Below are 22,428 nucleotides of genomic sequence, written 5' to 3'. Positions count from 1 at the left end.
ACAACCACATTCCTATTTTCTCCCTTGCCTGTAATACAAAACTTTCTTTCCTATAAATCTCTTTTGTTCCTCCTGAGACTCGCCAGCAGTCTGTCAGGAGCCTTGCAAGGAACAGCTCATTTCTGTCAAGAGCTCCATATTAAGCATTAAATGTCGTCTAAAAAGCTGTCCTGATGACAGCCAAGCACGGGGTCACGCTCGTTTGAACTACAATTTACTCCTTTCCATGGCAGAGTGAGAAGAACTGCTTGGAGCTGGGAGCTCAGAGTGGGAAGAGAAGCCTGGTGACCCACTTGCCAGGAGCTGCCGGTGTGATGTGACAGGGTTGTGACAATGAGGCTGAGCTGTGGGGTGGCTGAAAGGAGAGGAGGTGCTTCTGGAGCCACCTGAGCAGCAGCATCACTCACAGCCAGGGTCCTGCAGCTCCTGGGACACAGCTTGTCACTCACTGGCACTGGGGGCACAGCAGGGGGACAATGACACGGGCTGGCACCAGCCTTCCTCCCTCTCTGTCTTCTCCACCCTTCATCTGGTGTCTAACAGGGAGTCCAAACTGTCTGCTGAGGCACCTTTAGTACCCTTAAAGATCCCACATCCAATGCAGGCTGAGAGAGAGCTGTCTCTTCAGAGGGGTCACCCACTCACTGAGCTGGCAGGAGATGGAGCCCAGGTGGTGTTGGGCTGCTTTAAGCATCACTCCCAGCCTCCCTCCATCTTCTGTTCCAATAGCTTGACTGAGCTTGATGCCTTAGGATTTTAGCTTTTGTATTTTTCATGTATTTGTAACCCTGCAGTTCTTTAGTGTGTAACTCCAAACTCCACACACAGTGGGAGCTGCTGCTTTCCCATTTGGGGCAGACACAACAATTCCTCTCCAGGCAATCAAGGACACCTCACTGCCTCAGGGCCCAGAGATGGAAACAAAAGTGAGTTCTGGGGGCAGCAAATTTGGGGTAAATGACTTCATTACCTGAAGCTGTAATTGGCAGATTAACCCCCAATATGCAAATAGAGCAAACTTAGAAAAGTGTGAAAACCTGTGACCCATTGTCCATTTTTGGGTGTAGCCCCTGGGGGGCTTCATGTGCCTGAAATGTACCTGAAGGGCCTTCCATAAATATAATTGCTTTTTATTGTCCTAATTTTGTCTGGCCTCTGTATTTAGGTAGCACCAAAAAGGCATCAAGCTGACACCAGAGATGCTGAAGATAAGAGAGAGACATGGTCACAGGATGTAATTTTCCTCTCTTCACTCTCACGCTGTGTTTTTGTCACTGTTACTAAACACCAGCCTGGTTTAGGCTGCATTTAGCATCTTAACTAAAAGAACATCCATCTTTGCTGTATTGCTGTTGGCTGGCACCTGTGTATGGATCTAATAAACAAAAGAGTGAAGAGCTGGCAAGTCTTGCAAAGCTCCTGGGGAGGATTTAGGGAATGTGAGTAGCTCCTGGAGGTCTTTCTACCCCCCTGATCTTGTCAAATCTGCTCTGCTGAGGTGGTCATTTCACTCCAAAGGTGCAGGGGACAGCAGCATTCCTTTCTCTCAGTGCTTCATTAGGAGGCAGAGATCCCACTGAAAGGAGATGTGGGCTGTGCTCCTACCCCTCCTCTCTGCAGAGAGGTCTGGCAGAGAGCAGCTCCCTCCCCTGGCTGCAGCAGAAGCACTGGGGTGATGCTGAGTAGAGCACAAGGAGCTGATATCCCTAACAAGCCCCCTCGTCCCAGCCCTCCCCTTGTGACCTCATTCAGACCCCTGAGATTTGCCCATCTGCATTTGCCAGGGGACTTTCTGCCCTGCCAGGAAGGCAGGGATCCACTTCCTCCTGAGCATGGTCATCATGGCCACGCCTGGGAACTACCTCAGTCCTGCTGACAGCAATGACAATAAAAATGAAACAATAAAAAGTTCCACAGTGCCAAATCACCGAGGAGAGGGAAGTGTTGTGAAGCAGAGCATTCCCTGTCTGCTCCTGGCTGATGGATAACCCCAGCCCACCACAGAGCCAGATCATCTCTGCTTGCCCTTCCTGTGTCCTCCAGCATGGCAGGAAAGAGTGAGAGGGTGTTTGCTGCTGGAAGTATCTGCAGGCTCCAAGCCCAGGAGCGTTTCCAGAAGCAGCAGGCACAGGATGCATCTCTCTCTCCTCTCCCCCCTCTATCTATGTTTCCCGCCATTGGTATCTCACATTCTGCAAATGCATCAGAAAAGAAAAATCAATGTAAACTAAACAAGAGCCTTTCCAGGCTGTAAAGCAGAGATGGCATTAGGTGTCCATTAATCCCATGGCTGCAGCAAGTCCCTGAAGCGATTGAAATGGGAGGAGGGAAAAGGGAGGAGACAGAATGCCAGGGGACAGAGAACCAGCAAATCCTCTCTTATAACTGTAGTTGTTTTCCTTTCCCTTTATTTATTTCTATTTTTTTTTCATTTCTTCCCAATTTAAATAGAACTCATAAAATGAGCTGATGGAATATTCTGCTTTCTCTGCCTCCATGTTAGATTCAGAATGCCTGCAATGCTTTCTAATGTCAGCAGATCCAAATAAGGTTATTTGCATTAAAAGAAAGCAAAGCTTGCAGCTATCTACTTAAAAAAATAAGGCAAAACAATTCATGCTTTTAAATTAATCAATGACCCCTCAGGTTTATGCCTATGTAGAAATACTAAACTGAAAAGTTATGCATCTAATAATAAAACCTCTGAATTAACTCTGGGCTGGCCACATCAGGGTTGAAAGCAGGTCTTTCTCTGACCCATCCTGTTTGCTGCTAGGCTCCTTGGCTCAGAATTGCAGGTCCCCTCTCTGATGATCCTTCCCTGTGCTTGTGAGCACACAGAGAACATCCCAGGTCTTCCTCTGGGAGCTGAGCCCCAAATCCAGGAGCTCTCACACAGAGAGGAAGAGAAGAAGATGTTCCTGTCTGTCTCAGGGTAGCAAGGTCCTTTAGAAGTCCTCTCTGGAAAATTCTGATTAAAATCTCTGTTCTAAACTTCATTACACTTTACAGATCAACTTCACAACTGCTGCTGATGCAGCCCTGCACCTTTGCACTCCAGCACTCTTTTTTTCCCCCCCAAAAAAGTTATTCTCATGTTTAATGCTTTGAAATTCTGCAAACCTGGACATATCTTCCCCTCCCCTCCATGTGAAAACCTATCAAGCCTGTGGTTTTTGGTACTTGTCCATTTTTATATGCTCCAGCCACATCTCAGTTTATAATTTCTAATAATTTCCAGTGTTAGTGAGGCTGAAAGAGCCATTGAGTGTTTTCAGGACTGAAATTGAGCCATCAATTATGAAAATGTTTCTTCTGCTCAGTTTCCCACTGAGCCATTATGTAATAAAAACCCCCAGGAAAACAACTCCCTCACCAGAAACAGTTAACAAGGCAGAGATGCTGCTGAAGTGCCCTGAGAGCAGAAATGCTGGGCTGGATACAGACACCCACAAATCCAGAGCCATCACTGGCCCCAACAGCATGCAAAGAAAATTGCAGACTCAGTCTCAGTTGGCGTAATTTTCTCTGTGAACTTGTCCCCTTCCCTTGAAATACTAGAATTACTTTACAATACAAAAGCTCTTTGCAATAAATGGCTTTTTTTTGCCCCCCATGAATCTCCCTTATCATTCTCTGTCTGCCCAGCACACACGGGAGGGAAAAGCTTATTTGCATGTAAGGCTTGGGCATTAGGTTGCTCTTATTACAGGCTGAGAAAAAAGTAACTATTGAGCAAAAGAAGAGCAGGAGGAAGTGGGGGGGGGCAGAAAAAGTGCAGACACAGTAAATTACTGTGTGAATTAAATCTCCAGCTGACTGGAAATGGGGCTGTTTGAAAACTCCCTTTGATTTTTGCAGTGTAAGGTGGGGAGGTTGCCATTCTTCTATTTTATGTTTGCTGATCCTTTGTTGTTCCTTTATGATCTTTTTCACCTCACGATGTGAGGTGTGTGTGATTTAGTATCATTTCAGGAGCACAGAGAACTGCAAAGTGGGCATGCTTGGGAGCCATGGCCAAGGCTCAAGGTTGGAACCAAAGTCCTGGACTGCCTTAGAGAGGGTGTGAAAACTGGTCCCCAGTCTGGGTGGGCACATTTTGGTGCTGTTTATTGAATTTTTTCCTCTTACAGTGGTTTTGAGACAGTGGCTGTTCAGAATCACAAATTCACTGGAGATGGAAATGGAGTTCTGGCCAGGTAACCCAGCCTGCCAGCGACAGGAGCGAGAAATAAATCTACTCATCCCATTTCCCAGCTTTTGGCTTTAATTTTAAAATGAAGAAATAGAATTGGGTTGCAAAGGTCAGGTTTCATATGGTCAGCTTGTCTCTACCTCACTGGGATATCACTTAATAAAGTCAGGGGGAAGAAGGTGAAAAAATTATTAGGGAAATAAACAGGGCCAGAATAAATACAGGATGTGGAGACCGATGATACCAGTGGGAAAAAAAAAAAACTGCTTTAGAATGAAAATACTGGAAATAACAGCTAATGAAAATGAGCAAAATAAGGATTCTAAAACTGGAATTCTGTCTTGGAGATGTGGTACCCTAAGGACCTACCATTTTACTGGCTTACTGCTCCCAGTGTCTTGCCCCAAGGGCTGTGCCCAGAGAGCTGAGCTCACTGTGGGGCTGGAGGGGGAATCTCTTGATGTCTCTGCTCCTCTCCCCTTCCCCCAGAGGAGCTGTGTGTCTGCTGCCTGAGGAAAACTGGAAATTCTCAGACTGATGGTGGGAGAAGGGCTGCTTCCCATTGTCTCCTCAGACACCTGGACTGCTCTGGGATAAATGAGATGGACTTTGTGGGTGTTTGTCAGTAAGGCTTTATTAAACCTGGCACCAGGTGACACTGGAGCTCCCTGAGCACAGCATTTCCCCTTTCACCCTGTGAAGGGAAGCTGAATCCAGAGCTGGTGTTAAACACAGCTGGTGGTCGTGGCACTGTGGGCACTCACCCACAGCATCCAGAGCTGGTGTTAAACACAGCTGGTGGTCGTGGCACTGTGGGCACTCACCCACAGCATCCAGAGCTGGTGTTAAACACAACTGATGGTCGTGGCACTGTCGGCACTTACCAACAGCTCTGGATTTGATCCAGGGCTCCAGTCTGCTGAGCTGCCCCTCAGTAATGGGTCTTAGCCACCATAAATTCCTGCCTGAGCTCACCTCACACTCCCTGGGGAAGGTGTCCACTCTCTGAGTGGCCATTTCTGCTCTCCTGTGTCTCTGTGCTGCCAGCCCAGGTCACTGCTGCCCCCATTGCACTGCTCCACACTCACCAAATCTTTAAATCTCTTCTTTTGCAGGGAGAAAATGCCAATTACCAGAGGCTGCCACGTGAGTTCTGCTGATGACAGGAATCACTTACTGTTTGTCACTCTTTTGCCTGTATCTGATGGTTTATTGGGAAAGGGCTCAGTTTATGCACACACCAAGATATGGCTTCATTGGTATTCCTTGGGTGGATGCTCTTCTGCTCCCATCTTAATAATCATCTCTTCTTCTTATCTAACAGGGCTTTATATGGGAGAATGGGGGCCAGTGAGGGGCGAGGGACAGCAGTACAGGAAACACAAGGTTATCAGAGCTCCTGTTCTGCAGAGGTGTGCATGGGGGTAGCGGGATAATGCTCATCCACATCATTTATGAATGGCATGCTCTGATATTTCAGCCCTTATTTGTACTAGGTGAATAACTTGCAAAACACCTCGTGTGACTAGCCACTCATGCTTTGTGAAATTTCCCAGTGTAATATTTGTGGGGGAAGGATGTAATTTCAGGCATAAATAATATTTTATGTAAAAATCCTTGAACCTCAAAATGCACCTTTGCTATATTTTCTGCCTTGTTTCTTTAAAGTTTTTTGGTTTTTAGAATTTTTATTTGTGGTATCCAAATCCCCCAACCTCTAATACCAGGGTATGGTGATGCCTGGTGCTCCCCAAACATAAAGTGAGGAATTCTTTTCCTGCTTTGAAGACCTTGAAGTTTTAGGCCTAAAATTTCAAAGGACCAGACATCCCACAGAGTGCAGCTCCCAATCCCCTTACCACACTTTGAAAACCTTGAGCAGAGAAGACACAACATGGCAGGCTGAGGAAAAGTACTGAGAAGGGAAAGGACTTGTTTTGGATCAGGATAAACCCTCCGGGTGCCACAGCCTCATGGTGGGGGGTATTCAGGGTTCTGTTTTGGATGGGAGTCTCTCCTCTTCTAGGGAAGGTTTGTTCCTAAACTCAGTCTGTGACAGCACCTTTCTCCCTGCACATCTCCCACGTTGTTGCCTGGTGCTGTCCCCCTCCCCTGGCTGTCCTCATCTCACCCAGCTCCCCCTGATCACATGGGCTCATCCTAAATTATTTAAATTTACAGCTACTTGGTGTAATCCTGCATTTATGTCCCTTTTGAATCCATTTCGACAGCTAATGCCCGAGAGCGCCGTGGTACCTTTCACACAATCCCATTCTAATGAACAGAATTTAAATAGAGGAAGATTGAATTAGAAGTCAAAATAATTACTTTTCTGGGCACTTTTGCTGCACAGAGAAGAAGAAATCAGTAACCAGAGCCTGGGTACACTGGGATATCCTGCAACCCCACCTCCACCCCTGTGCACGGCACAGTCTGGTTTGTGCTGCTCCTACTCCCGCTCATTAATTGTTCATTAAACCCAGCCAAAACTCCTGGAAAGGTTTGTGCTAATTCACCCTTCAGTAAGGGGAAAAGCAAACAAAAAAACCACATTAAGGGGAGCATCCAAGCTGCACGGGAGAAGGCAGCAGACAAATGTGTCTCTCCTGTGAGAGCAAGGGAAGCGAGAGGCGAGTTCCAGGCTGCGCCTCTCTGGCAGGGATTTGTGGAGCCCGGCTGCAGCCCTCCAGCTGCAGAACTGTTGTCATGGAAGAGAAACCTGAAATATTACCAGTTCAGAGGGAAACACACGCAGAGGATGTGGTTTAAATGCAGGCAAGGCCCTCTGTTCATCCCCGTGCGTGTGCAGAGCCCGGGCACTCTGCGCTTCTCACCCACCTTGTGGCACCACCAGCTGCCTCCAGATATTAAAAGGCATCTGAGCTTTGCTGTCTGGAGCTCACAGGTTAACCTGACAAGAACAAAGGTAACATTAAGGACAGGTAGTAAGACATATTCCCTACCAATCTCCCAGACCTGCAGAATACACTTGGGAGAATTTGTGTTCTTTTTATTCCCAATGGTTCTCACCCACGTTTTTCACCCTTATTTCTAGATATCCTGTTTCTTGATGACTTCTCTCAATGAGGAATATTTGTCTCTCTGTCTATATTCCAACCCAACAGAATAAAGGGTAATTGCTGCAATTCAGATGATCTGAGAAATCCTGGTTCAGTGTTCCTTCCCAATTTCAGACACGTAGGAGATGAATTCCAGCCTGGCGCGTTGCTTGGCTGGCTTCAAACTTATGGCAGCAAGTTGTGCACTGCACCCCTCCTCACATATGACATTTTAATCTGAATCCTGTCCAGATAACAAAAGTTGGATCCTGAAATATTAATGACAAACAACTGCAGGACTGTGGGTGATTTGCATTGCATCTTTTTTTCAGGAAGGAAGTGGGATCACCTTTCCTGGGACCTGAGCCTGTGCAGATTGCCTCTGCAAGTGATGGAGAAGCGTGCTCTGGCATGCTGTCAATCTCATAAACAAAGGTGTTGTCAGGGAGCCTTATTTAGAAGTATTTCAAATTAACCTTGACAGAAGAATTAATAAATAATAAGGGCTGAATGATATATAAATAAATCAATTACACTATAAATTTTAAAACAGCATGGTCTCAACTATTGCAGGGTGAGCAATACAGAGAAAGTTCATGTAGGCTTAAACTTCTCTGGAGGGTTTCTGATCTCTCCTCAGGAGCCTCATGGCTTCTAAGGGAAAGATGAAGGGAGTCACAGACTGAGAGGAGTGTTAGGAAAACACGCTCTGTGTGCCACAGAGACTGTGCAATGCTGTCCTTGATCCTTGGAATGTTGCCCCTCCAGATGAGACCCCCAACTGTAACAGCTTAGCCATAAATAAATTTATTTCAAAGTGTCAAGAATTGAAGAGAACCAATATTGGAGTTTCTAGGGCTGTGGAGAATTCACAGAAAATTGGGGGAGAGATGAAGAAGACTAAATGAGAAATCAAAGTGAGATTCGTCCTTTCTGACCCTGGCTGCCTGCTCTGAGTTAGTTTTTTTGTCTTCTGCCTGATGGAGAAAGAGGAAGGTCCAGGAGCCTACGAATCACACGTGACAATTCCCCGTTTCAGGATAAAGCAAAACCTGTGCAAACCTAGGAAAGCTTCTGTGAAATGTCTTCTTAGTGCCTGTTTCCAGGTTTTGGCTGTCCAACTTCTGAGCTGCTGGACCCATTTAACCACTGAAAGACTGGGCTAAGCTTCTCTGGGGGACTGGTCAGATAGGTGTGAGCATTGCTGCCCCTTAGCTCATGACTTTAATTCCTGAAGAAAACAAAGCCCCCCAAAAAAGGCAGGGAAAAAGGCACTCAGGTACAGGGGTGGTGAATGACCTTATCAGAATTCCATAGTTAGGTGGAAATTGGTTTAAAAATTCAAATGACTGTTCACATAAAACCGCTTGCAGGATTCACCCAACTGTAATAGCAACCCTCTGCAAATGATTATGCAATTACCTCCAGGAGGTCAAAAAGTAATTACCACATAACCTGCTCTCTTCTGCTGGTTGCCTCTAATAAATAATAGATGCAAGCTCTACTTGGCTTTAGAAGAGAATTTGCCATTTCTTTACCCTGTAATTACATTAGATTATTTACCCAGCATGGTCAGCTGTGACCATGTAGGTCAGCTAACATGATATAGGAAGAATGGATGAGAATGATTTATGCTCTGAATTTCCTCCAGCACCTGGGATCAAAGGGAGCTTTGGTTTCTCATGCACCCAGGACAAACCTTTCCCTCTGGCTATATTGGCTCCCCTGGGTGCTGAGCATCCTCCTGGGATCTGCCCCAAGCTGCTCTGTAGGGCTTCCTGGGACTCACTGCAGCACACTCTGCTCCACACCCTGCAGTGCTGTCAGGACTTCAACAAGGAGATAACATTTTCTTTAGCCTCAGGCTTAGAAGCCTGGAAGACCCAAGACTTGTGTGTTTTCCCATGGACAAGTAAACAGGCTGTCATCATTTTCAGCTTTGTCACAGAGGTGTTTTTGTTGGCTGAATTTCACGCTGAGGCAATTTCTTCCCGAGGATCTGGAATGATGACATTTGCTTTGTTTCCCTGACAATCACCTTGGAAGATGCAAACCTTTGGAATACTCTGCCTTTTCCTGGCAGTCTTTGAAACTGGCTGCTCTGACCTTGCTGAAAAGGAAGACATTTATCATTGGGGAGCAGAGAGAGATGTGGGGGCACGGTGTGCTCAGAGCCTGGCAGAAGCAGAACAAGATGCACAGCTTCTTCCTGGAGAAGTTGACAAGAAAAGTGGAAGAAGCCAAGTAACACGTGGGAGAACAGCCAGATATTGTTTTCATCTCACACATGGAGTGAGGGGCAGCAAGACAGAGAAACTTGATCAAAGCCATGCAGCAAACCTGTGCCAGGGCAGCACAAGAAGACTCCAGATCTCCTGGGGGCTGGTCCAAAGCCTGCATCAAGATAAGAGTTTCCTCTTGAGGGCTCTGCCTGTTAGGAGGCAGCTCAGGCTGAGTCAGAAAAGTACAGGCTCGCCCATAACATATTTCCCCTGTCAGAGATAAGTGTATCTCCCACTTGCTGCTTACTACAGTGGCTGTTTAATAAATTAAGGCTCTAATTACATGGTATGGAAGTGATGTTGTTACACAGATGCAGTCACTGGAAACAAGACCAAGCAATAATGTTCCAACAAAACCCAGAGGCCTCTGCTCCTGATTCCTATTTTATGCTTTGTAGTCCCTGTGTTAGAGAGTGTGCCACAAGCTGGGATCAAATCAGGTTTTAATGTACCCTGTGATTGATGGACACAGCTCCAGCAAGGCCTGGAGGCTCAGCAGTCTCTCCCCTGGCTTTTCCCACCTGATCTTCCACAGACACAAAACCTGGCCAAGGCTAAGGGTGAAAAATACACCTAGAGCTGCTCCTCTTCATCACCTAAAGGCAATGAGAAGTATTTATGGAGGGATCACTTTAATGCTATTATTTTAAGGATGCCACCCTGCAATAACCACAGACCTTTGAATTTCAGCCTGTGCAAATCTGCCCAGTGTCATTGTTGAAACTTATGCTTTTATAGTTGGATTCAATGTTCTTAGAGGTCTTTTCTGACCTAAATGATGCCATAATTCACAGATGGTCACCTCTCGGAGACCCAAGGCCCCTTTCACACAGGCATTCTAAGGAAGAGTTGCAGTGTTTTGATTAGTGGCCTTGGGTTCTACAGCCATTCCCTCACAGCTCAGAGGTGCCCAAGGAGTTAAGTGGAGCTGGTGGGGGTCCTCTGAGGCAGATGTGAGTGATTTGTCCCTTGTGGGCATAAGGTGGGTGTAGCCTTCAGTGTGTGTCACACCTTTGTAGCCAGCTGGGAGAGGAAGGATGGAACCTTCATTTCCTTCCAGCCTGGACAAGCCCAGTCAGCCACGGCTGGGGATTGCTGAGTTCTGTGTTGTCAATAAAGGGCAATCACACTGCTGGGAGCTAATGACAGTTTTGCACACAATAAAAACCTTTGAGAGTAATTACAGAGTCCTTTGATGCCACTGGGGCCCGATGCAGGTGCACACGTGTGTCCTGGGCAGCCTGAGCGTGCTGCTGGGTGGCACAGAGGCAGCCCCACACCTGGATTGCTCCAAACCCTTGTCCAGCACCTCAGGTGTTACCTGTGAGCCCCAGCTCAGGATGTGGTGCCAGGGCAGCTGTCAGGAATGAAGGTCAGTTCTGGGGTGGCAGGAGGGGCACAGTTCTGTCCTTCTGCTCTGCCGCGAGGCTGCTGCAGGGATGGTCCCCAGCACTGGCTTTTTGTAGGAAGCAAACTGGAGTTTTGCTGAATACTAGAGACAGAAGGATGAGAGGAGATGGAGAAGTGTGGGCATGGATCTCAAAGGACAGTGCAAAGTTCTGAGCAGGAAAGGAAAAAGATGGAGGGCGGGAAATCGCTCAATAATAAACTCTGCAGGCTCTGAAGCCTGGAATTAGTTTTAAAAAGGCTGGAGCTGGGCCATTCCCCCTCATTTCCTTTTCTTTGAACCCCACAGCTCTGCATAACCTCCTTCAAAACGTGTGCTATTAGCAACAGTTCCCTCCTTCCTTCCCAGGCAGAGAGATGCACTGAACTAATTAACGTGCAGGGTTTGTGCAATCCCATTTTGGTGGCTTAGCCCTGGATGTCCCTCAGCAGCAACGTGGCAGGAATGAGAAAAAGGCCCCAGAGACAGAACACGATGACACCAATACCTCAGGAGCCAAAGGGCCTGGAGCCAAGAGGCTGTGAGGGTGAGGAGTCCCTGGGGGCATCGTCATTCCGGGGAGCAGAATCAGATGCTGCAGGGAGGAGGATTCTCCTACCAGCAAGAAAGAGGGGAAAAGGAGAAGGGAAAAAAAGGAGAGAGAAAGAGGGTACAGCATCTGTAGAGAACTACAGTGGTGCTGCCCAAATTGTTTGTTCTTGCAGTTCTTTAACTGAGGAGGCACCAGCTCTCATTTCAGTATTTATATTTCCCTGGAGCAGCACCAACTGTATTTCAATATAAACGTAACGCAGTTAATTGAAATCAGTAAGTTCAGCAGTCATTAATAACAGATCTCTGGGAAGGAATATCCCTGCTGCTGTTAATGATCAGCATAAAAAAGACCCTTTTTCAAAGTGTAATGGTGAGCTTGGTGTTCATTTCATCGTTGATTAGAGCGAGTTAAACTTTGCCCCTGTCCATAAGTTGTATATTTAAATATGAGGTGTTCGCAATATTTAAAGATATCAAAATACCACAGGTGCTTTGGAGCAAATCCAGCCCTCACCGCTGATCCCCAAAAGAGCGATGTGACTCTGAAGAAAAGAAAAAGAGGAATTAACCCACAGACGTTAGTATGGACCAAGTTCTGCTGCAAACCTCGGTGTAGAGCAGATTTGAGACTCCATAGAATCAGCAGGATTCCTCCAGATCTGTGGGAAATCTGGCAGAATCTCACCCAGCCTGGAGCTCATCGTTGCAGCCCCAAGATGCTATTTGCAGGTGACAGCCCTGAATTCAGGGAGGCCATGTTTAAAACTGCCTTTTGGATTGATTTAGCACTGGGAATTCCTCTGGAAAGCTGACTGTGTAAACAGAGAGCTCCTTCCCCTCTGGGTACAGCACACTCTGGGTTTGCACCGTAGCTGGGCCGGTAACACAAAGCCAGATCAACTGTGATGTGCAAATGGAAGTCCAGATATAGGTCCTGAATGCAATTCTCTCTATTAGAATACAATGTCTGAGAGTGGCTTTTTCCCTAGAGGGCAAAAGGGTGACATTGTTTAAAAGCCTTGGGAGAAACCTCTGCTGTAAATACACGAAGCAGAAGTGTTGGACTGTGGGCTTATAAATTCCTTCTGCTGGAGGAGGTGAAGGCTTTGATATCCTTTGGGGTTGTCAGAGCTTCTATTTGTTTGCAGCAGGTCTGGGTTCAGGTGGTGCAGTCACAGCTCCTGCTCTCCCCCAGTGGAGCTGCAGCTCTGTGAGGGCTTGGTGAATCTCATGGTCTGTTTTCACCACAAGGAACAAGGTGACTCCTTGTACAAGGAGTTGGGTGATTCCTCACCTGAAATTCTCATCCTTTTCAGGAAAGCTGCTGGGAAGGACAGCTCTCATCCTGTGGCAAACCACAATAAAAGGATCTGCATGTACAGGGCCACCACTAACAATAATCCCTGCTCCTTTAATTAGAAGGAGAAACGCAATTTGGCAAGGAAAATGGCAGAAGGTGCACATGTGGCAATTTCCTATGAAATAGGAAAGAGGGGAACCCTGGGGTGATGAATGCAGGGAGACATGCACCCTGAAGTTGATAATCTGCTGGGGGGAAATGTACTGCACACCTGAAAATGGCACAGACGTAAAATGAGACTCACAAATCCAGCCTTGATCATCTCAGGTGGTCCTTGAGCTGCCAGGCTTCTTCTTGGAAATACTGCATTTCCTTTCTCACTGTATTTTGACATCCAGGCTGTTGTTTCCCAGCACAGCCCACAGCTGTAAGTGGAACTCAGTGGAGAAATAAACTCCAGTACAGGAACAGAAGTATTGCTGCTTCCAATTAGAGGAACTCCCCTGTAAGTCCTGCAGCAGGGATCACTGTGGCACTGCTGAACACTGTGGATCCAACATGCTTCACCCGGGTGACAGCTCTATAGAGCTGTGGAAATGAAAACAAAAATGCTGTGTATATAATGCAGTGATGGATTGCTTCCTAAATTTCACAGGATGCTTTGGTAGGAAACCTCACTGAAGGCTTGTGTTGGTTGTTGGTGCTGCCTAGGATTTCTTTAGTCTCTGGAGTGCCTATATGTAGTGCCAGCATGGCCTTGGTGTCTAGAAAGTGAACAAAATGAAAATATTTAACAAAATTTAAACTCCTTGTGCTGAGGAAAGTAGGCTACAGCTTCAGGATCTCACCTACATGTAAAAGAGGCCAGTGAAAGCAGATTTCACAGTGGTGTGTTTGCAGCCCAAGCAACAAAAAACAGATCCCAGTTGGTCATAGAACCTTTTCCCATCCTTCTGCCTCACAGTAACCACTCAGGTGGGACTGGTACGCCTGCAGAATGGGAATGTCCTCACTCTCCTGCCCTCCAGGAAACCACAACAGCACCTGAAATCCACACCAAGACAGAAGGAGCAACTCGCAGTTCCTCCTTGGAAGAGGTTTCTGACTGAAAAATGCCATGGAAAGAAATACTGTGTCTTGCAGAAGTGTATAAAAGCAGCTCATTTCTCTCAATAAACATCTCAGTATCCTGCTGGTCTGAGTCCATGCACTGGTCATTACAGTGAGGCAGAGACCTTTGGAGATGCTGCTTGGTTATATGTGAACTTATTCTGGCTGGTGATGGCTGGATCTCAATACTTATGACCAGAATATATGGCACTATCAGAGCAGATCTGCTAGGAAGCCAGCTGGAGAATGAGGGCTGCCTTGGGAGCTCTCCATCACCAGATAATAGCCTGAGCTCCATAAAGTCTCTTTTTAGCATGAAGTCCCATTTCTGGAGCACAGCAAATCCATGGACAATTGCTTGTTCCATCATGGAAGTCAAAACATTTTATCCTTTCCAAATCAAATTTTATTTCCTTCAAGTCCCTGTACAGCATCCTGAGCCCAGGTCATTTGTTTCCTTCACCATCACTCTCCCAGTAGGACAAAGTAGAAAGAGAGATATGGTATCATTTAAACTGAAAATTTTAGTTGCTTTTCCTAATGATGAAGAAAAAGCTACTGTTAGAGGGGCTCATCAGGAGGGAAACAATCCAACAGCTTGTTCCCCAAACACCACAGCTGGAAAACTCTGGCTGAGCCAGCAAAATCAGAAGTGCAGAGCTCAGCACTGGTTTCCCGTCAGGGAAGAAGATATCTCTTTCCCTTCCCTCTCTCCATCACCACACCAAGACAATCAGCACTGTGTAAAATGATCAGCACACACAGGAGGGGCAAATGTGCTGGTGTCCCTGTAATCCATAGGGCCTGAGGGGGTTTGTCAGGATATTGGGAGTCTCTGAGTCCTTGGAGAGCACATCTTGATGCATGGGCAGGGCTGAGAGCTGGGCTCAGCTCTCCAGGACCTTCCCCATGTGGGAGCAGGGAGAGGAAGAAGAAGGAGGAGATGCAGCTCATAGCAAAGGGAAAAAAAGAACTAATGAGCTGCAGGGATGGGCACAGAGCCAGACCCCCCCAAATCATTAAACATGGTCAGGTTCAAGAGAGCTCTATTAAAGTGTCTATCAAAACTCTTGCCCTCAAATGGATTTATTGGATGAGGAGGAGGAGCTGGGGTGCACAGTAAATACAACAGTAATGGGCCCAGCCCCTCTGTGCCAGCAATGCCTGGTTACTGGAAAAGCTCTGTGAGATGGAGCAATTTGCTGCAAGACTGGAGAAATGGAATTTAAAAGCAGGCCTGGGGAAATGCTGAGGTTGAGACCTTCCAAACCAATGCAGCAGCTGGGGAGGCAAGTGAGGGGTGCTGAGCTTGGGCTGCAGTGGCTGCTCCATTTGCATCATTTTCTGCTCATGGGTTACTTATTTAAAGTGACACAGAGCAGGGTTGGATTGGATATTGCAGGAAATTCTTCCCTAGGAGAGTGGGCAGGCCCTGGCACAGGGTGCCCAGAGCAGCTGTGGCTGCCCCTGGATCCCTGGCAGTGCCCAAGGCCAGGTTAAACACTGGGGCTTGGAGCAGTCTGGGACAGTGGAAGGTGTCCCTGCCCTGGCAGGGGATGGAATGAGATGAGCTTTAAGGTCTTTTCCAGACAAAACCACTCAGTGGTTCTATATTAGGACCAAGTTGTCACCTGGCAAAGCTGCTGTGAATCTCAGTGTCAATTTTAATACCTGATGTACCAGATCACATGGTGGTAAACTATGAGACAGTCTGAAAATTGAGAAATATTTTAGTGTCTCAAACTTTAAGTACATGAACAAGTCCCGGGACACCTCAAGTTAATTCTACGCATGAGTGTCTTCTCAGGAAGGATGGATTTAAGCATGTGGTTAAATGTTTTCCTGAATCAGAGCCCTCAATTGTGAAGAATGAAGAGACATTAGTGGAGATGCAATTTATACCTAACACTTGGCACATTAGGCAGCACCCGTGTGGTTAAAACACACTTTTTCATTAAAAATTATAATTGGGGAAAAACAAATTAGAGCCAAAATGAAATAGGCTTTTTATTTTTCCTCTTTTACCAAGAGATTATGTATTTCCCAAACACAATTTCTCTAATCCATATCTAATGCATTAGAGGCATTCTGCTATTTTCCTCTAGACAAACAAATTTCCCACCCAGTGTGGGATCACAGCCCTGTTCCAGAGAGAAAAACAAGTCATAATAATGCTGAGGCTACTAAAGGAAAATGTTAAAATAATTAAAATATGAAAGAAGCTGCTGTCTTCCTGGGATTTCAATTTCAGAGGTGCCTGAGGGGAGGGGGTTGGATATCTCACACTGATACACTGTTTGATAAAGTGTGATAAAGACTTAGAAAAATTGGCAGATTAAACTGAAATAAAAGCTGAGGATGTTTGCATTCAAAAAGCTATTAAAAGCAGTGTGATTGAGCAGCAAGAAGCTTCTCTTTTATGCAAGAATGCACCGGAGTGGGATGTTTGCTGCATCGATGTCAAGGAGATCAAGGAGTTGTTTTTGTTGGTGGCACAAACTGTTCTTTTTGGCTGCTGGCTTGGATGTGCAGTTGGAAGTCTCTGGAATCCTGCTGCGCTGTGGTGCCACCATAGGGTGGGACTGAAGATCCAGGGGAGCTGTGTGATCCTGTGCTGAAGTGATGCTGCCATTCAGACGACCCTCAAAACCCTTCTGCAGCAGAGTAGCCAAAGACTTGTCCAACTTGCACAGCACAGAGATGGCTCACCCAGTGTTTGCCTCCTTAAGGACTCCTTCCCTCAAATCTTCTCAGGGGTTTTGCCTCCACTCAATTGCCTCCAAAACAATGGCCCTTTTTCAACCTGGTTCAAACTCAGGCTGTCAGCGTGCTGCCCAAAGCTGGGAGAACAGTTTGATAGATCATTCTTTCCCTCCCCATCAGCTAATTAGCCATTTGTCTTTCAGCTGGACAAGGGTTTGTGTCCTGACAGTGCCCTCATTTGTGAGTAAAACCACAGGTGAACTCGCAGGCCAGAGGGTTAAAGCAGACAAAGCAAAGGATCTGCTACCTGACAGAACCTGTGGCTCCTGCTTGATCTCCCAGCTCAGAGAACTGACAACAAACCAAGGGGCTGCTCAGGCAGAGCCCGGTGCTGCCAGAGCCTGAGCCGTGCCTGGGTTTGTCCAACAGCCACCAGCTCAGAGTGCCTCGTGGCAGCACGGGCAGTGAAGATCAGGTCTGCTGTCTGGCAAACTCCCAGCAGGGCAAGCACAGCACCAGGGCTGGGACAGGCAGCTGATCAACAGTTGTGCTGGAAATGGTGCCCACACGTGTCGGCAGTTGTCGGCGATGGAGAGAGACAGGGAGACTGACTTGGTGATCAGAACCCGATGGTATTGTGGGATACAAACACTTATATACTATTTCAGGGAGACTAGTAATGTGTACTACAATGATTAGGTTAAAATCACATCCACAAAGTTATGCAAATAACAACATCTCTTGCTTGCAGAGTTTAATTGGATCTTCTTTTTCTGGTAAACCTGTTTGATTGAATCTTCTTGCAATCTAGGTCTAATTTTCAAAGCTCTGTTTGCTTTTGCCAAGGCATCCTGTTATCAAATCTCTGATGTTAACCAGGTCCAAAGTCTGTGTTAACCAGGTCCAAAATCTGTCTTGTGTCCCCCAGCATTCCAACACACACGGAGCCCTGGTGCTGGGAGGGCCGCGCTGCACCCGCCTGCCAAGCAGCAAAACCTGGATTGCTCTGCCCGTGGTGAATGGGGATTCACTGTCCCTAAGGGCACTGAGAGCCCTGGCAGGCAGGGCATGTCTTGACTCTGGGGTGTTAGGCTGGGCTGGATGGGTGCTGCAAGGAGATGATGCTGGTCCTGGTCCTGGGTCGGCAGAGGAGCCACCTTGCTCTGGGAGAAGGTCAGAGTTGGGTTTTGGCTGCACAGATACACTTCCCTGCTCTCTTCCTAAACACTAGAGTCGTAAAAATATGATCTGTAGGTTATCTGCAATGAAAATCCCAAGCAAGCATTGATTCAGCAGCAGCACGGGTCACTCACACCATCAGATTTTAAGTTTACAGCAAGTCTTGCTACTTTTCTAACTCTCTCTCCCTGCTCCAGCCAAGAATACTCTTTTATTTCCAATTGCCTCCCTCTGGCAGCTTTATATTGGTGACCTGAGGGTGCAAATTAGATGTTTGAAAACACAGCAGTTAAATCAACAACTCTGAAGTGTAATAGAGGTCAGGACAGTTTGCTTCCAACTCAGTTGCTCAGTTTCTGCTTTGGTTCATGCTATCTGCATTTTGCAAAGTCCTTTGATTTCTGCAGAGGGTGAAAACAGGGCCCAATCCTCCTTCTGTTCAAATCTCCAACTCTGTATTTTCTCTCTGTTTTTAGGCTTCTAAAAAGAGGCAGTGGTTCCCTTGTTTCACTCTCAGTAATTTTCTGGGAAAGGCTCCCGGTCTGGACTGTGTCCTTTGCCTTGGAGCTCTTCTCCTAAATCTCTGTGTCACTGCAGCTGGGCAAAGTGACATTTTTCCCAGAATTTTTGATCTGTCCTGCTGCCAATCAGTGAGTGTCTGGTCCGATTACATTGCCCATCCTTAATGGGCTCGTTAACATTTGGCCACTCCATGTTCTGCTGGCAAATCCCTCCCCTAGTGCTAAATAAACACCGTGGATCAGGAGAACCATAACCAGGGGCTGCTGAATGGGGCTTTGGGGGAAATACTTCACCATAATATCAGAGCTTTGTAATTGAAGGCTGGCTGGTGTGGAGGAAGGAGTGATTCTGCTCCACTATCACACACTGGAGACTTGGTTCATTTGTCTTGATTAGCAGAAGTTTAACCATCTCATGCCTTTAATTAGCGGCTTTCTCAGAAGAGTTGTTGGCGGGAACAACCAGAGCCAGGCAGAAGCACAGCTGGGCAGGGAGGGGCAGCTCTGTGTGGTGTGTTTGGAGCAAATCGTGGGCCACAGTCACCCAGGCTGGCACTGGAGGGAGCAAGAAGGCTGGTGAGGGACTTGGAACACAAACCCTATGAGAAAAGGAGACTCAAGGGTGACCTTATCCCTCTCTACAACTCCCTGAAAGGTGGCTGTGCTCAGCTGGGGTTGGGCTCTTTCTCCAGGCAGCACTGACAGAACCAGAGGACACAGTCTCCAGCTGTGCCAAGGGAAATTTAGGTTGGATATTAGGAAAAAGTTTTTTACAGAAAGGGTGATAAAGTTCTGGAGTGGCTGCCCAGGGAGGTGGTGGAGTCACCATCCCTGGGTGTGTTTAACAAAGCCTGGATGTGGCACTGGGTTCCAGGGTTTAGCTGAGGTGTTGGGGCTGGGTTGGACTCGATGATGTTGAAGGTCTCTTCCAACCCAGTGATTCTGTGAAGAACAGCCTTTAGGCTGGAGATTGCTCTGTGGAGGAATTATGCCATGAAGCAGGCATCTGCTGTCCTGGGGAAGAGGGCTGTGAGCACTCTTGGAGGGACTCTGGAGGGCCGAGGTTCCCCTTTGCATGCAGCATCTCACTGACACAGGTGCTTTCAATATAAGATTGAGACCTTTGGTTTCAGTCCCTTAATGTTTAATTATTCATATTTAAAGTGCCTGCTGCTTCAGGGGGGAGAAGAGAGAAAAGTTTCTGCCTACAAGATGCTTCACGAGCAGATGAAACCCAAACAGCACAAAGGGAAGTTGTGAGCACCATTTGCTAAGGGGTTTTACGGCTATTTTGAAGAGGTGCATCGTGAAGAACAAGAGGCTTAGGGTGTTGAATGATTTGCTCTCAATCCTTTTGCAGTCCTTTTGAACAGGAGGAAGGTTGATGTCAACATTGCCAAGCACTGGAGCTCCTCTAAGCACAGAGCAAGGCAGCATAAAGTGGCTCCAACACCTCAACCAGCTCTTAAATCTCTTTGAGGAGGGCTGGTGTGGTGTTTTGGGTATGCAGGACTGATTCTTTTGGAGGACAGAGGAATGTTATAAAGGGAATTTTGGGCAGATTATCATTGCCTTTGGTCTGCTTTTGTGTTTTTGTTTGGTTTCAAAGAGGTTTCTGGTAGGAGATTATGGAGCACTCCACTCCTCGGAGCTTTGTTCTCTCTTCTGTCAGGCAGCCACAAATTTAAGCACACAGGAGTTGTTTCATCTGAAATCGTTGGCCCTCATGTAAACAAGGCTATTAAATAGAGAAAAAGACAAATTATGCTAGCAGGCATGTGCTTTATTCTGTCTCAGAAAGCTTTTGATGGCTGCCTGATCCCACGTGCCCCTTGGAATGGTCTGGGCTATTAGAGAGTAAACAAGTCTTCACTTTACCTTTCCTATCCTGTGCCTCTCCCTTTTCTCTCCCTCCTTCTTGCCCTAATGCCACCTTCCCATTTCTACTTTCCCTAATTTATTATTTTCCATTCTGTGTATCCTGGAGGCAGAATACATTTTTTAACAGGCAGGATTACTAAATCCTTTTATTTTCCCTCAGATTCTTTCTGGTCACTTCTAGACTGTGCACACACACACACATAAACATGTGCATTTGCATGTGTCTTTGTTGACATCTTCTCTTTCACCTCCCAAGCTCTTTCCATACATCCTTTGAGTTCTCTAGTCCTATTTCCATTGAACTTCCCTCTCCTTTCAACTATCCAGAATAATAAACAGATTTGATTTCCTATCTCTTGGATTGCTTTTCCAAGAGCGGTATTTTCTGTGTATCTCTCTTTTTTTTTTTTTTTTTCCTTGGATTTCCTTTCCTTTTATTAATTTATATTTTTATTTTTACTTTACTTTCAAAGAAATCATCCTTTTCCTCTCTTGGTTCCTGGCTTCTCCTCCAGTGTTTTATTCAGGCTATGGATGATTGTCTCCATACACTCCTTTTATGCAATGAAATGAATTGCTAATGCAACCCCTGCTGGGAGATGCATAGTCTGATCTTGTCCTAAATAGGGCCTTGTTTGCAGGGGATTATGTATAAATGTATGGACTGCACCATTATATATTCACTTAGTGGAAAAAACTCTCTGCTTATTCCATAAATGAATTCCTGGGGAGAAGAGATGCATCCAGCCTGGAGGTGCCTTGAAGTCCACTCCTGCTCCCCTGGCATGGCTGCTCAGTGAAGCCCAGCATCAACCCCACGAATATTCACTGCCACAGGACCTGCAAAGGTGAGGGCAGACAGAACCCATGTCATCCCCAGCATTCCTGCCAGAGATCCCACCCAGGCCCAGGCATTCCCTGGAATGTAGGAAGATCTGGCACTGCCAGGACCCCTCTGGGCTGGGGGAAGCATCCTGGCCTGGTGAGGGGCAGGGACTGATGTGGGTCACTGAAACCTCCAGATCAGCCCCCTGCCAAAGAGAGATGCTGTGCTGATCCCTGAAAAACGCACCAGCAGGGGTAGAGCAGGATGCAACCCCAAAAATTCTGTTAAATACAACGCTGAGCCTTACCCTGAGCTGCTCATGGTCTGATACAAGCTCTGAGAATGACAGGGGTGAATAGGATACAGGAGCCCTCCTTCCAGCCCCATGGTCTGCCACAGTCATCCTGCCTGTCCCAGAACTGCCCCAAGGTCATAAACATCCTAAAGCACAGCCAGGATGGCAGATGAGGCACTGCAGAATCTCTGGGTACTCCTTGGAGGAGCACTGTGCAGTCTCCAGCCAGATCCTCTTATGGTGCTGGCTTGGATTGTATTTACTGGCACAAAGAGAAAAATAGATAAAACTAGGTTTTCCCTTGTTCCATTTTATTTTTTCCTTCTGGATTGGGCTCTGGGCTTCTCTTAGGAAAACCATAAAGCATCCCATTAAATCAAGTCATCATAAGGCAACATCCAGCACAGCCTCTGAGTGGGGTTTGTGCTGCTATCAGCTCTTATCCATCAGCCTGGCTCAGTTTCACCTGAGTTCACTCTGCTCTGAGCTAAACCCCAGTCCTGCAAGCAATCTCTGCCTTCCTCCTCCTCAACATACCCTGAGCACAGAATAACTCAAAGCTTCTGTAGTGTGCTGCTGGTGTTTGCAGTAAAAGCCCCTTGCTAATGGGCAAGGTTCATGTTATTTCCATTTGTGTTACACAGACTCCTGGGGCATACAACTTTTTTCTTTTTTTTTTCTTTTTTTTTTTTAAAGGAAAAAAAACCTGCATATTTTAAAGTGTAAACAGAACCTGGTGTTTTCTTAACTAAATGTGACAATTGCAATAATGTTTTGCAGATTACAGGAAAAGGAACTTAAGGGAAACATTTCCAGAGCTTCAGCACTGTGTATTTTGCTGATGCTTAAATAAACTCCTCTTTGTTACTGCTGTTCTTTCTGCCTTGCTGTTAGTTTGATGCTACTTGAAAACCTTAAATGCCTAGAAAATCCTTCTGCTAGACAGGGATGTTACTTTCTATCTTCTGGTCTGCCCAGAAACCTCTCAATTCCCTTAGTAGCTTTGCACTGGGGCAGACAGATCCTGCTTTTGCAATTCTTAGCTTTTGCCTGTGAGTCAGCAGCTCCCTGGGCTCATATTAACGACCCAAATCAACAATGGCATGATTGAGCCCTTCTGCCTGGGTCTGTCCAC

This window comes from Motacilla alba, chromosome 17, assembly GCF_015832195.1.
Source record: "Motacilla alba alba isolate MOTALB_02 chromosome 17, Motacilla_alba_V1.0_pri, whole genome shotgun sequence".
Taxonomy (NCBI): domain Eukaryota; kingdom Metazoa; phylum Chordata; class Aves; order Passeriformes; family Motacillidae; genus Motacilla; species Motacilla alba.
Note: the sequence above shows the minus strand (reverse complement) of the source record.